At 44.9% G+C, this 12,423-nt stretch overlaps 1 pseudogene; it reads right to left on the bottom strand.

Annotated features, from left to right (window-relative positions):
* Window positions 1-11,098: 11,098 nt before the first annotated feature.
* LOC134945608 (5S ribosomal RNA) lies at window positions 11,099-11,217 on the bottom strand (annotated as a pseudogene).
* Window positions 11,218-12,423: the final 1,206 nt, after the last annotated feature.

The raw sequence follows: 12,423 nt of genomic DNA, 5'->3' as shown, positions 1-12,423 counted from the left end.
CTCCACTGCGCTTGAGTCAGGTTCATTCCCCCTCCTTTGCCTATATCGTGGGCAGATGTATAGGCTTGAATGGCCTTTTGCTGCTCCTCCATCCTCTGAAGCATATAGAGGGTTGAATTCCACCTCGTTACCACCTCTTACTTCAGATGATGCCAGGGCAGGTTCAGGAATGTTTGGTGGTGCTCCAGTCTTCTGTACGCGGTGCCTGAATGCCGAAAGTGGCCCGCAATTCTTCGGGCCACCGACAGCATCTCTTGCACGCCCCTCTCGTTTTTTAAATAATTCTGCACCACCAAATTCAATGTATGTGCAAAACATGGGACGTGCTGAAATTTGCCCAGATGTAATGCACGCACAATATTGCTGGCGTTGTCCGATGTCACAAATCCCCAGGAGAGTCCAATTGGGGTAAGCCATTCTGCGATGATCTTCCTCAGTTGCCGTAAGAGGTTGTCAGCTGTGTGCCTATTCTGGAAAGCGGTGATACAAAGCGTAGCCTGCCTAGGAACGAGTTGGCGTTTGCGAGATGCTGCTACTGGTGCCGCCGCTGCTGTTCTTGCTGCGGGAGGCAATACATCTACCCAGTGGGCTGTCACAGTCATATAGTCCTGAGTCTGCCCTGCTCCACTTGTCCACATGTCCGTGGTTAAGTGGACATTGGGTTCAACTGCATTTTTTAGGACACTGGTGAGTCTTTTTCTGAGGTCTGTGTACATTTTCGGTATCGCCTGCCTAGAGAAATGGAACCTAGATGGTATTTGGTACCGGGGACACAGTACCTCAATCAAGTCTCTAGTTGCCTCTGAATTAACGATGGATACCGGAACCACGTTTCTCACCGCCCAGGCTGCCAAGGCCTGAGTTATCTGCTTTGCAGCAGGATGACTGCTGTGATATTTCATCTTCCTCGCAAAGGACTGTTGGACAGTCAATTGCTTACTGGAAGTAGTACAAGTGGTCTTCCGACTTCCCCTCTGGGATGACGATCGACTCCCAGCAGCAACAACAGCAGCGCCAGCAGCAGTAGGCGTTACACTCAAGGATGCATCGGAGGAATCCCAGGCAGGAGAGGACTCGTCAGACTTGACAGTGACATGGCCTGCAGGACTATTGGCTTTCCTGGGTAAGGAGGAAATTGACACTGAGGGAGTTGGTGGTGTGGTTTGCAGGAGCTTGGTTACAAGAGGAAGGGATTTAGTGGTCAGTGGACTGCTTCCGCTTTCACCCAAAGTTTTTGAACTTGTCACTGACTTATGATGAATGCGCTGCAGGTGACGTATAAGGGAGGATGTTCCGAGGTGGTTAACATCCTTACCCCTACTTATTACAGCTTGACAAAGGCAACACACGGCTTGACACCTGTTGTCCGCATTTGTGTTGAAATAATTCCACACCGAAGAGCTGATTTTTTTTGTATTTTGACCAGGCATGTCAATGGCCATATTCCTCCCACGGACAACAGGTGTCTCCCCGGGTGCCTGACTTAAACAAACCACCTAACCATCAGAATCCTCCTTGATAATTTCCTCCCCAGCGCCAGCAACACCCATATCCTCATCCTGGTGTACTTCAACAGTGACATCTTCAATTTGACTATCAGGAACTGGACTGCGGGTGCTCCTTCCAGCACTTGCAGGGGGCGTGCAAATGGTGGAAGGCGCAAGCTCTTTCCGTCCAGTGTTGGGAAGGTCAGGCATCGCAACCGACACAATTGGACTCTCCTTGGGGATTTGTGATTTAGAAGAACGCACAGTTCTTTGCTGTGCTTTTGCCAGCTTAAGTCTTTTCTTTTTTCTAGCGAGAGGATGAGTGCTTCCATCCTCATGTGAAGCTGAACCACTAGCCATGAACATAGGCCAGGGCCTCAGCCGTTCCTTGCCACTCCGTGTCGTAAATGGCATATTGGCAAGTTTACGCTTCTCCTCAGACGCTTTTAATTTAGATTTTTGGGTCATTTTACTGAACTTTTGTGTTTTGGATTTTACATGCTCTCTACTATGACATTGGGCATCGGCCTTGGCAGACGACGTTGATGGCATTTCATCGTCTCGGATATAGAGAGATAGACGGATCTCTAGTGGTATGCCAGTCCCACTCTCCCGGCGCTTATATATATAAAAAATATATATAAAAAATATATAATAAATGTAATATTTTCTATATAAAAATATAACCAGTATAGGCAGACAGCAGCGAATGTCTTGAGACTTGGTCAGAGTCTCTAGCATAAACTAAACAAAGAAAGATCTATAAGACATCGCGCTTAGGAATGTGTACTATAATTATATTATATAATATAACGATATAGCAAAAAAAAAATTTTTTGTTTTGGAAAAATGGCTGTGAAGTAGTCAGAAATGAGGTTGGGAGACTGTTTATAGATAATAAAAAGGATACATTTTATTTTATACCAAATAATCCATCATATGAAGGATAAAATAACATGTGTATAGTTTTAAAAAGCATCAATTAATTAATATATTCCAAAAATACGTAGCTAGCTATTTATACCAACTCTAATTTAAAAGTTGTATTTATAATAGGATGAATCCTAAAATGTCCTCTTAGGAAGCAATAAATATCGGTAATTACACTCCTTTGAAATATCCACACATTTGTAAATGATGGCTAAAGGTGACGGCGTCCCGGCCACAGTTTTTGGTTCAAAAAAGACTGAAGACCGTTGCCCGTAATTCTCACAAATGTAGTTAGGCAGTCTCTCTTATCCCGGTGGTGAGGCTATCACCGCGCCGGGTATAGTGTAGCGTATGTCCGTATAGCAGATAGGATCAAATGACTCACCCGTCTCCCCGCTTAGATGTTTGCTGCCGTCTCTCCGCTCCCCGGTGCTGAGGCCGTCACCGCCCCGGGTGATGTACTCGGAGGGTCCGTAGTTGTTACTTACAGAGATCTCGTCATCTGTACTCTGCGGCGTAATAGTGATTAGCTGACGGGTTGACAGGCGGGTTGTTACCAAGTGTATGCAGGAAGGAGCCCTTTGATGATAATGGGCAGCGGTACCTCTGTAAGTTCTTATCCAAAGCCAAACAGGTTCTATCACGGTGGACTGGTGTACTGCTGATTATTCAATGGTGTCAACGCGTTTCGTCCCACAATGCCTTGGGACTTCCTCAGGAAATTTCATCGTCTCGGCCATGACTAGTGGCAGCAGCTTCAGCACGAGGTGGAAGTGGATCTTGATCTTTCCCTTTAACCTCCACATTTTTGTTCTCCATTTTTTAATGTGTGGAATTATATGCCAGTATCAATAGCAATGGCCTACTACTATATTTACTGCGCAAAACTAAAATGCACCACAGGTATAGAATGTAGATGGATAGTATACTTAATGGATGACGACACAGAGGTAGGTACAGCAGTGGCCTACCGTACTGCTATAAGTATATATAGTATACTGGTGGACACTGTCAGCAAACTGCAAAACTAAAATGCACCACAGGTATAGAATGTAGATGGATAATAGTATACTTAATGGATGACGAGTGACGACACAGAGGTAGGTACAGCAGTGGCCTACCGTAGTGCTATATATAGTATACTGGTGGACACTGTGTCAGCAAACTGCAAAACTAAAATGCACCACAGGTATAGAATGTAGATGGATAGTATACTTAATGGATGACGAGTGACGACACAGAGGTAGGTACAGCAGTGGCCTACCGTACTGCTATATATAGTATACTGGTGGACACTGTCAGCAAACTGCAAAACTAAAATGCACCACAGGTATAGAATGTAGATGGATAGTATACTTAATGGATGACGAGTGACGACACAGAGGTAGGTACAGCAGTGGCCTACCGTACTGCTATATATAGTATACTGGTGGACACTGTGTCAGCAAACTGCAAAACTAAAATGCACCACAGGTATAGAATGTAGATGGATAGTATACTTAATGGATGACGAGTGACGACACAGAGGTAGGTACAGCAGTGGCCTACCGTACTGCTATATATAGTATACTGGTGGACACTGTCAGCAAACTGCAAAACTAAAATGCACCACAGGTATAGAATGTAGATGGATAGTATACTTAATGGATGATGAGTGACGACACAGAGGTAGGTACAGCAGTTGCCTACCGTACTGCTATATATAGTATACTGGTGGACACTGTCAGCAAACTGCAAAACTAAAATGCACCACAGGTATAGAATGTAGATGGATAGTATACTTAATGGATGACGACACAGAGGTAGGTACAGCAGTGCACTCTGCACTGTACTCCTCCTATATAATATTAATTATACTGGTGGTCCCCAGTCCCCACAATAAAGCAGCACACTGAGCACAGATATGGAGTGTTTTTCTTCAGGCAGACAACATATACTGGTGGTCACTGTCAGCAAAACTCTGCACTGTACTCCTGCTATAGCTGCTCCCCAGTCCCCACAATTAAGCAGTGTGAGCACTCAGCACAGATATATTATGCAGCACACTGAGCACAGATATGGTATGGAGCGTTTTTTTCAGGCAGAGAACGGATAAAAACTGGTGGTCACTTATCAGCAAAACTCTGCACTGTACTCCTCCTAACAGCTGCTCCCCAATCCTCCCCACAATTAAGCAATAAACCAATCAACTTCTACAATAAACGGAGAGGACGCCAGCCACGTCCTCTCCCTATCATCTCCAATGCACGAGTGAAAATGGCGGCGACGCGCGGCGGCTTATATAGAATCCGAATCTCGCGAGAATCCGACAGCGGGATGATGAGGTTCGGGCGCGCTCGGGTTAGCCGAGCAAGGCGGGAAGGTTCTAACCTGCCTCAGACCCGTGTAAAAAAGGTGAAGTTCGGGGGGGGTTCGGTTTCCGAGAAACCGAACCCGCTCATCACTAGTTTATAGGCTCAAGTTATTGTAAAGTCGTACTCCCTGTTACAATTTTTGGATCAGCAATGAAGTGTAGCATGTAGCAGACTATAGGCAGCTCAGCAGCCAGTGACTGTCTTCTTCATACAAAGGTAGCTGTGCCGAGTTCTGTAACAGTGGGAATAGCATGGTGAACACATTTTGTATAGAGAATGAAGCCTCCCTAGAGGAAACATTTTGTTGGAGACTTAGCAGTAGCGCAATACTTTTATAACAGAAATAACTGGATTTAATGGCCGTAACAACTGAGTGTGCAGGGGTAGAAGAGACTGTGGAGTTTACTCCAGTTGGATCGCAACTCTCGATCCAACTGCAAAAAATGCAATGATGATGCAGGCGCATTCACAGGGTCTGTCCTGCGCATGCGCCCACATTTACGATGAGAGGGGGGCGGCAATAATCAATTTCCTAGGCGGAGACGGAGCATTGAAGGGCGGCATATGGGAAATGGAGGCATGGTGGGAAAATGAGGAGCGTGACGTAGGCATGATCGGGGCAGCTGCGCGATGTCACATGCAGCTGCTCCGATCACAAAGATGGCGGCGGCCCTCCTGCTGTTGCAGCCAGGCTGCACCGGCAGAAGGCATCCACAATTTCTGCAATCATGCTGAAATTGCCATGCCACCGCAATTTCAGCGTGGTCACAGAGGGGGGGGGGGGGGGGGCAGTTAGCATGCTGATTGCAAAAAGGATTGCAAATTCTGGTAAAAAGCAGAATTTGCAATCCTAACTAAATAGGGTCCTGTGTACTCTAATAAGAGATACGGGGTGGAAATCCTATGGGGCCCTAGGAGCGGTACTGGTTTGGGACCCCCTCCTCTTCCAGTATATCCATGTCAAAATACCTTTCCCATGGTAATCACCAGCCCCTTTCCACTGTTCTGCTCTGTCTATAGTCCTTAGCCTATACCTGCTTACAAAGTTTCACTCACTTACTCCTCTGCTCACCAGTTCATCCTTCATATGACCTTTACCCACAAGCATTTTCTCAAATGCCACTTTGCCTGCCAGCTTTTTTCTATCATATGCATCTCTACCCACCTGCTTTCTCATACCTCTGCGGCCCACCAACTTTTCCTTGAATCCCCTCCTGCCCACCAGATTTTTCCTTACATGCTCTCCTGCGCACATGTGACACACCAGTACCCCTATTGCCTCTGCTACGTAACCTGATTTTCCACCATGGCTGCACAGGAACTGCCAGCCTGTTGTGATTACAGATGCAATCAGAAGCAGACAGTGTTGAACTGGGGCACGAGGGGCCCACCGTGGGAATTCAGTGATATGGTACCATGTTTGGGGATGTAGCCAGTCTCCAGAGGGGGTGTGGCCAGCTATGACATTGCCTGGGCTAACTAGTAGAGAGTGCATGTGCTGGGCCCTTTGATAAATATATATAACAAATACTGCTAGTGCATGCATGATAATATACCAGATTAATAACAGCAATGCACTGTAGAAAATACACCATAGTCTTGTGCAGTATAAGGTAACAGGGCCCAGGCAGTGGGGCCCACTGTTTTTTTTCCCTGTACCCCTGTTGGCCAGTCCAATGCTGGAAGCAGATGGAAGGGCCTCCATCCAGCCTCAGAGCAGGAACTATCCTAGCTCAGCAGCACGATCTTTCAGCTGTGACAGTAAGGGGGGATGAGGGGAGAGAGGGTACTCAGTGGCACCACCCAGGCACCGCACTTATACAGGGTCACATATATCACATATTTAGGTACACACACACACACACACACACACACACACACACACACACACACACACATATCAACACAAACAAATACCCTTATCCCGCGCCTATAAGCAGCAATATAATAAGGAAATATCGTCAATAGCAACCAATCAGCTTGGTATGTACAAGATTGGCTACTACGGGCAACTTCTCTATTTTTTACAAGGACTGATACATTTCCTACTAAGCAGGGCTGCAATGGCATGGGGCACCTGTGGCCAGTATATGCACAGTATTTGCACAGTATTCCATGTGGTCGGGCTGACCGTATGGAATGCTATTGAAAATGTCCCTCACAAAATGGGCACCACCTCTGGGGAGACAGTTGTGAAGTATGCTAGAGGGGGTGGCAGCCATTTTGGGAGGGACATTTACTAGCGACTGCTCAGGGAAAGAAGGCAGGTACAAACAGTGGTCCCCGCAAGTGCAGGGAAAGCTTACCAACATGGGAGTGTGTGTGGGGGGAGAGTTACAGATGTCAGAATGAAACGGTCTCAACCCCTGACAATGAGCAGGTAGTGTGGCATTGGCATAATTTATATAGAGCATGGGCATTACTATATGAGGAATAATAGTAATATGGTGTCAGGGGTGTTCTTGTGTGTGGCATAATATGGTGCAAGGGGCATTACTGTGTAGGGCATAATATGATGTCATGGCCATTACTTTGTGGAGCATAATCTGGTGTCAGGGGCATTACTGTGGTGTGAGGCATAATATAGTGTCAGGGTCATTACTGTTTGAGACATAATATGGAGTCAGAGGCATAACTGTGAGGCATAATATGGTGTCTTTTCCTGCAAGGCCACGCCCCTTGCAGCAAGGCCATGCCCATTTTGTATGCGTGCCTTCAGTGTGCACAAGTGTGTCCTTTTTGAAATGCCACATTTTTTAAAGTTCGCACTGGCAGCCAAATTGTCTAGAAATGGCCCTGCCACTAATTTCTCTGAGCACCACATTAAGATAAAAACACAGTTTATTATTATACATATGAAATCATGTGTTTAGAACAGTTCTGATCTTGTTGATAACAAACTCATGAAGAACACATATCAATTTGTGTATCAAATATTAAAATGAATTAAAAAAATAACATTTAGAGTGTGCAAAAGGCAGTTTTTTCCTTTATCTTGTGGGAGATTGATAAATTCCCTAGGCAGGTGCATAACTCCCAGAGGCAATGGAGACACGTGCCTCCGGGCTCCAAGCCCTAAAGGGGCACCTGCATGTACAGCAGGATGCAAGTGTTACCGCTGCTCTTCCAACAGAGCTCTGCGACAGAGGCACAGACAGCTGTCCCAGCAGTGGTCAATGCAGGGAGGTGTGGCCAGCATCCCTACTTAGGAAATATTCTCAAAAAGATTCTGTATCGCCGTGTGATGCACAGGAAATGGTGGGGGGAGTGCCGGGTGAGGAGCAGGGGGGCAGCTGGTATGGCTGCTGGGGTGGTGGTGGGTGCTATCGCTCACCCCCCACATACACATCATGCAGTGTACGCTCTCCCTGCTGCGACTGCCCCCCCCCCCCCAAGGCTGCTCCAAAAGGCCTGTGCCCGGGTAAAGAGTCCCAGGAGAATCTGCTCTGTCCCAGAAGCCCTGCCAACACCAGCAATAGGGGACAGGATGGCTTCGGCCTGGTAACACTCAGTTTGCACTGCAGCAGGTGACAGTGCTGGTGGTGGACTGTGAGATTCTAAATGCTGCAGATGGCTGAATGACAGCATAGCTGAAGCCCTGTCAATTCACTGAGAGCTCCGGTCCCTGCAGACCAGCTGTGCGCGTTATCTATATAATTCTACAAATATATTTGAATAATAGACTGCTCTGCAACTGCCTCTGGCAAGGAAGTCCAGGAACAGAGTATCGTGTCCTCCTCCCTCCGTGACTTGGTATAGCTGGCACCATGCATTCTTTATAGCCCCGGCTGAGTTGGCTGTCTTAACTCTCCTCTGTGAGGGGGGAATTATCTCACCGCTTTTAACCCTTTTGTGGGTGTAATTTTGAAAAATCAATTCATAGTGGGTGCCTACGTTGCGAAAGCAAGCACCTGTCCACATTTCAAGTTACTAGTCCTTATGGTTCAGGAGATTTTGTGAGGTTCAGTGGTATTTGCCTTTTACACCATACTTGCCTACCTGACCCTCTCCATGAGGGAGAAAATGCTCTGTTTCTCGACTTTCCTGGTAATGTATGATTGCCATCACCTGTGGTGAGCTAGGTAATTGATAAGAAAGGTGTTTCACCACAGGTGATGGCAATCATACATTACCAGGAAAGTCCAGGAACAGAGCATTTTCTCCCTCATGGAGAGGGTCAGGTAGGCAAGTATGTTTTACAGAAAGAAAGAAAGAAAGAAAGAAAGAAAGAAAGAAAGAAAGAAAGAAAGAAAGAAAGAAAGAAAGAAAGAAAGAAAGAAAGAGAGGGATATGGATATATATATATATTTGTTTTTGTTTTGTTTTTCAATTATATTTTTTGCTTTAATTTTTTTTTAGCCTGGGTCACACCCTTAGATTGATAGAGCACTCCTGGATGGACAACATAGCACCCCTGGATGGACACAGCATGGACAGAACACCCCTGGAAGACAAAGCAGCCCCAGCCCCTTGATGCACAACATTGCAGCACCCCTCATTGGACAACACTGCAGCACCCCTGGATGGGCAACACAGTACCCCTGGATGGACACAGCACGGACAGAGCGCCTCTGGACAAAGCAGCCCCAGCCCCTTGATGAACAACACTGTAGCACCCCTGGATGGACAACAATGCTGCAGCCCTTGATGGACAACACAGCACCCCTGGATGGACACAGCCCCCCTCGACAAAGCAGCCCCTTGATGAACAACACTGCAGCACCCCTGGATGGACAACAATGCAGCACCCCTGGATGGACAACAATGCAGCACCACTGGATGGACAACACAGAACCCCTGGATGGACACAGCACAGATAGAGCTGAGCACTCCAGGAGCAAGCCCCAGCCCTTTAATGGACAACACTGCAGTACCCCTGGATGGACAACACAACACCCCTGGATGGAGACAGCATGGAAAAGTACGCTCACTACAAGCTCCACAGCCGGAGTGAAGATGGCATGATCACCAGGGGCCTTAAATAGAATCCAAAACCTGCGAGAATCTGACAGCAAGAGGATGACATTTTGCCTCATATTGGAATACGAGTCATATGGGAAAACCAAAGCCGAACTTTGATCCCACCTCGGATCACAATTTTCGGGTGGGTCCTGCTCATCTCTAAAATATATATATATATATATATATATATACACACACACACACACACACACACACACACACACACACACACACCAGATTTGCTTTTTCTTTTTTTAAGGGGGAGAGTACTGTGATACACCAATAATATAAGGACATTTTTAAAAACAGTGTAGTGGCCAGTGACATTTTAGATAAAGTTTATTTAAAAAAAAAAAAAGCAGTTTGGGGAGGGACTGCAGCATGACATATGAAGAAACATATAGGTGACATATAGGAAGAAACTTAATGTGGGACTGAAGCATGGAGTTGATCTTCCTACTACTTTGATATTGTTTTTTTCCTAACACAGTTTCAAGTATACTCTATGTAATTATTGGTGCCTATCATCACTGTCTCACAGTCCTTCACAGGAAACAGTGTTATTACAATTTACTGCATGGGACTTTTGACCTGAGTTCAGACATTTTACTTCATTGTGTGCACAAAAGATATATTGGCCATATACTGCATGCTAGGTATTGAGTATATAGGTCTGTGAAAATGACTTGTACATTGTTTATTTTGTTGTGGATGGGATGCTAAAACAATCTGTATAATTAATAAGTAATCATTTGGAGTGTTTGCAGCTGTTAAAAGGAGTACAACCTATAGCAATATATTCCCTTTGTTACTAGATTTTAACTAAAATTGTTACACTGTTGTGATAAAAATGTTTTCTTCATACCGGTATGAGTCTTTATATTAGTGAAGCAAAGAAAACTTACATTTGCCATAAATAACACATTTACACTTGATTAACTTAAATATCACAGATTTGGTTGTCATTTACTGTGTCTTGGGACATTCTGGGAGTCCTTGCGTCTCTGTCCAAGAAACAAGAGGAGAGAGAAAAAGAAAAAGAAACCCTTGTTGGGAGCACTCACTCTTGGAAACAATGGAGAGTTAGATAATACTTGATAAATTAGGTATTTAAAACGTAACTTTTAATTATTTATGGGTAAAATACGGAGTACACCCTGTTTTGTTGTTTAAAATGTAATTAAATAAACGTGAATCATTGGTTTCGAATTACCGCTGTGAATATATAGGTAAAAACATGTATATATATAAGGCCAAAAAATTGCAAAAAAAGGTTCGGCATGAAATATGGCAAAATCAAGGAATGTGCCCACCAGGTATTGTTTTTTAGGTTAGTGCAATAATCTGAGTATTGCCGTCAAGTAAAACCTACAACACCAGGTATTCCTTAGTGGTCAACCACCTAAGTACTGACCAGGCCCAACACCGTATTGCTTCCAAGATCGAACGAGATTGGGCATGCGCGGTGTGGTGTGGTAGTAGATTTCGGTTTGAACAGCTGGTATGCAGCTATCAACTACAACACAGACCTGGTTCTTGAAATGGGCAGATAGCCTCTTAGAGAAGAGACATATGTTTGACCATCATTGCACCGAATTGTATTCCAAATATATAGGTTTACTAAGGTTTAAATCATATGATCAGTCGGTTTTGCCAAACTGAGCCGCCTGCATGTTGCTTTTGATTGTGTGTGCTATGCAACATAAATCCCAATGGATTTTTCACACGTAGTAGGGCATAAGAAAACCCTTGTTGTACTGATGACACGCCAACAAAAAAACATTAAATAATGAAAGTAATGTAATGTCATTAAGGCTGAAAATTATTCAAAAATATCTTTATCAGCTGTACAGACAGACTGGCAGATAAATAAATAGGGAATGTATTACAAAAGACACAAACCCTCCTGCCCACACTTAGGCTAAACGGAACCTTAGAGCCTGAAACGCCGCATGCTGTCTGTGTGGCAATCTTGTTGCCAAAATAAACCACTAAACATGTATCCACTGAATCTCCACAATAAATTAATCAAAAATATGGCATGCCGAATATAATTTGTGCTTCATTGGCAATTGTATATACAATCATTCATGTGCTCATATTTAAGATATCTGTGGGGGAAAAAAAGGAATTATGCTGCTGAATATGCAGGAATAAATAAGTGGCAACATATATGTTCCAATTGCTGCAGCTATAGTGGATGACAGTTTGTAGCTATTTTGTAATGTGTCTGCCCAAAATTGACACAGAAAAAAGTACAAATAAAGATAAGCTGTGTATTGATAGCACTTATGAAACAGATTGTTCCATATGTTGTAGATGTGCCTTATATAACTGGCATAATTTGCCGAAAAAAATTGAGGACCAGTGCACCTGTTGTTTAAATTACATAAGTGCGTGGCAGGAGAGCGGGAGACGTGAAAGTGCAGGATATAACTATAAGTGATACTTAGAGCCGTCTGTCGTCTGTCTCCTGTACTGCTGTGTGCCGCTGTCAGTGCCGCATTCAGCTCGAGTTAACGAGCTGTGAAGATCTGCGGCTTGCCCAGTCTCCTCTCCTGCCGGTCTGCTGGTCACGTGAGCGCGCTCACCGTGACCACGTCCACCTCCCCTACGTACGTTTCACAACGAGCTTGTTCACGGGTAGTGTGAACACTGAAGGTGCAGACCCGGTTTTTAAGTCTGCTGAG

This window comes from Pseudophryne corroboree, chromosome 1 (assembly GCF_028390025.1).
Source record: "Pseudophryne corroboree isolate aPseCor3 chromosome 1, aPseCor3.hap2, whole genome shotgun sequence".
Taxonomy (NCBI): domain Eukaryota; kingdom Metazoa; phylum Chordata; class Amphibia; order Anura; family Myobatrachidae; genus Pseudophryne; species Pseudophryne corroboree.
This window is presented reverse-complemented; position numbering and strand designations above follow the sequence as displayed.